This window comes from Schistosoma mansoni, chromosome 4 (genome assembly GCF_000237925.1).
Source record: "Schistosoma mansoni strain Puerto Rico chromosome 4, complete genome".
In the NCBI taxonomy this organism is placed as follows: domain Eukaryota; kingdom Metazoa; phylum Platyhelminthes; class Trematoda; order Strigeidida; family Schistosomatidae; genus Schistosoma; species Schistosoma mansoni.
In genome coordinates, this window is record NC_031498.1 from 1,974,637 (window position 1) to 1,978,697 (window position 4,061).

Below are 4,061 nucleotides of genomic sequence, written 5' to 3' on the forward strand. Positions count from 1 at the left end.
TTTCCATTGACGATATATACTAATTATATCTGTGCCCCCCAAATGCCCTGGTATGGTCGAGAATAGGGAGAGTACGCTCACCCTCTCCAAATCCTCTCACATGACCACACGTATATAGCCTCTACCACGGAAGTTCTACTCACTGCCTTCTCGTGACATTACCGTTGTTTACAAAATTGAGAGGACGAAGAGCAATTTCCTGTGCTTTAACCGGGTTGATGGACACGGAAAGTCCATCTAGGGGAGTTGGAAAATCCTGATTACAAACCAATGGTGCATATGGGCTGGCTCCAGTATCTTGAGGGAACAAATGAAGTATGAATCAATCGTTGATCACCGGCTACCATGGGACTGCAGTTCCTTACGTTGCTCCACTGCCTTATGGATCAGACTTTTAGGTCAAAGGGTCCGGGTGTGGCTCCCTAAGAAAACCACCTGCTTCGGTTTTGGCACCCGGACAGTATCACAGCCCTCACACAAATCAAATGAGATTTATGTGGTGCATATATATTTGGTGCCCCTTTGTACCAATATTTATGTGTTTAAATAAATAAATAAAATAAATTTATATCTGTCAACATCAGTAGCACACACCATACTACTAGTTAGGATGAAGTAGATGTCATATACAATCTGATTTTTGGTAATCATCTTTATCTAACCAATATCAATGGTAATAAAAGAAATGTTGAAATGGATTCGGTCATCAAATCTGATGGCATATTGATTGTTTTACATTGATCTCAATACTTTTATTAAACTGTTAGATATTTTAAAACAGTTAAGATTATTACTGATCTATTAAAGTAACCATGCATACATACATACGTCGGAGTGGCCGAGCGGTCTAAGGCGTCAGACTCAAGAGTGTTCTTCTGGGTGTTCTGGTCCACGATGTGGGCGTGGGTTCGAATCCCACCTCCGACACAGACTGCATACATACCTAAAGTACATTTATTGTATAACATAATTCTTTGTTAAACTTAAATACAATGATTCATATTGTTTTTGTTTTATTTCATCTTGTCAAGGAATTGAGTTTTAATGAAGTATTTGAAAATACACCTTCCAGAAAAGTTAATCAAGTCACTATATCAAATAATGACATTACGTTAAGTAGTATCCGGACTAAATCGATATGAGTACAGTTTTATGAAGAATATTTGTAAAGAAATGGATTATTCCCTTATCAATGGATAGGACACACATTGAGGAAATCACCCAACTGCGTCACAAAACAAGCCCTCACATGGAATCCTGAAGGTCAAAGATGAAGAAGAAGAAGACCAAAGAACACATTACGCCGAGAAATGAAGACAGACATGAGAAGAATGAACAAATGTTGGATAGAACTAGAAAAGAAGTCCTAGGACAGAGTGGGTTAGAGAATGCTGGTCGGCGGCTTATGCTCCATTGGGAGTAACAGGCGTAAGTAAGTAAGTAAGCTTGAAATTATTTCATTAATTACCTGAACACCACCTGTTGAGTTAACTTTATTCAAACTACCAAAGACTGCTAGAATGTTTTATTAGTTTGCAGATATTATTACTGGTATTATTGTTGTATGATACAACAGCAGAGCAACTACTTCTTGCTAATTAGAACAATCTAATAAGACTAATATAGCTACATCCATATAAGAAACATTAGATTATTTGATAAGAATTTATTTACACACCAAAAAAAAATTGGCTTCATCATTGATTTACGATTAATCAATAAATGATCAAAATTTACACTAACTATTTATCATTTTTAAAATATCCGGTCAATTAATAAATTAAAGTGTATTGAACCGAGAGTAGTTAGTTAACTTTGATTAATCAATATATATATACATATAAGATCAACAAATTGATTTAACAAAAAAAAATTTGATCAATCCATCAATTGACATATATTTTGTTGCTACCTGTTATATCCTGATAATAATAGTGAATGGTAACTTTGGGATCCATTGTGAACCAGTATTGTGCATATATTTTTTATTGTATAATTGCTAAATGGCTGAACTATTCATATTCATGTTCCTTTTATCGTGAGCTTCATTTTGACCCTTGGACTATTATTGTACGATTTGCCATTCCTGAGTGATGCCCAGTCTATTAATTACTGTTCCTCTTATTCACGGCCACATTTGGCTAAATCTTGTACATATGTTATTTCCTATTTTATTGGTACGATGTGGTCAGTCTGTTCGGTATATAAACTCAGTATGTTTGAAATATACTGCAGAGGCTGTTATCGGTGTTGTGGACTTAATTGGCTGGGCTTGGCAGATAGCAGAACTGATAAGTACTCAAGACTGCTCGTACGGTTTTCGTCTGTCACTGTTTCAATCGATAATTCGCTGCTCTCTGAGCGGCGGTCTTATCACGTCATGCATTAACTAGGCATCCACTTGGGGACAAGTTATATCACTACTTAGCAATTACATTCACAAAAATAGTAGATATGATGCATTTAAGTTTAAATATCATTGCCATGCTAATTAAAAATCTTTTTTTCTGAGTTTTAAATTTTTATAGTTTGATTTACACTAAAAAATGGATTGACTCTTTTAAACTAAATACAACTTGGGATACCTTTAAGAAAAATCTAAAACTCCTTTGATTAAATATATTCCTTTGGTGATTTGATATTTTTTAAAAATTAATTTGAAAAATGTAGAGATTGCTCGTTGACAAACTCAAAGAAGCCTCAAGAAGCTCAGAAACAGTAAAAAGACATTTCATCAAGTCATCGCTAGAGGAACATCCTAGAATGTCGACCTGTACCTCCCATATTAGATGAATAAGAAGGATACCCTATGTGCCTATTGACTGTCCGAAATGATGATTTACTTTCAGCCAAAGAACTATAAATACATGAGAATTTTGTACTATATTTGACATTATGTTTGGAATAACATTCCTACTTACTAGTCTTCTGTCTTCTCATTTTGCGACTTAGGAGGGGGTTGTAGCTTTCGAGTGCTCAAGTATTACGCGACATACTAAAAATCTAAGTTCCAGATATAACAGTGGTCAAACATTGATCGGTTCATGATTTTGATAAAACTATATAACCTCCACAACTCCATACTAATAATAACCATATATTCACTAGTGACTATTTTCAGGATGATTTCCTAGAGTTCTAGTAAAAAGCCGCAAATAGTGTAATCCAATATGTGTCGAATGGAAACAGTTACTTACTTCAGACAATTATTAGGCGGCCTGCTTAAACATCTGGGCTACCTGTTTCCCGTCATCTATATATTTCAACAAGTTATCTAATATTGTTTGTTTTAATACATCATTATGGCTATTAAGCACACAACCTATTCCGGTGCGTTTCTGAAAACTGTACAACCTTTCGCTGTAAAGGTTACAAAAGGCCTAATCAGAGATGTCGTGTTTGCTGGGAACATGCAGCAAAAAAGAATATACATTATTCATATGTCGATTGACTGAACTGCTGACATCCAACTAGCGATCACTGAATGTTTATCATCAGGAGCAACGAAGAAATAAGAAACGTAAACATGTTGAAATACTTTATGGTGAGAATTCGATTTTGTACCAAATAATATAATATTGAATAAAGCTAATAATAATAATAATAATAATAATGAAGGGTTGACCAAGATTATGAATTAATTGAAATTAGACATTAACACTGTTGAATACTGGTTCAATGATCTAGAGATTAAAGATTCACTCACGAGACCAAAGATCATGAGTTCGAGTCCCATATAAGAGATTGTGGTATGCACATTGTTGACAAATCTCATACTTGAACAAAACAATCATCCAGTACTTTCAAGTTTCCAATAGTAATCTAGCTTTGATCAACTCATGAATTCAACTATTGAAATGACTTTTGTCTTATGAAAGATAAAAGAAAACAAAAATTATTTATTCAATTAAATTGAAAATTAAACTTGAGTAATTAAATTCCATAATTAATTAAGTACAAAAGTTTAACTAATAATAAAGTAATTCACTTATACTTTTGTCCTACATTTTAAGTTTTATGGTTATAAATAATATTTACTGTTATTGTCTCATTTATTCAAT

The 4,061-nt window shown here is 33.8% G+C and overlaps 1 non-coding gene across 1 annotated transcript; it reads left to right on the forward strand.

The window, feature by feature from the left end:
* The first annotated feature begins 828 nt into the window (after window positions 1-828).
* Window positions 829-926, forward strand: Smp_tRNA_02334_Leu_CAA.1.1. The gene has a single exon. It is a non-coding gene (tRNA).
* The last annotated feature ends 3,135 nt before the right edge of the window (window positions 927-4,061 follow it).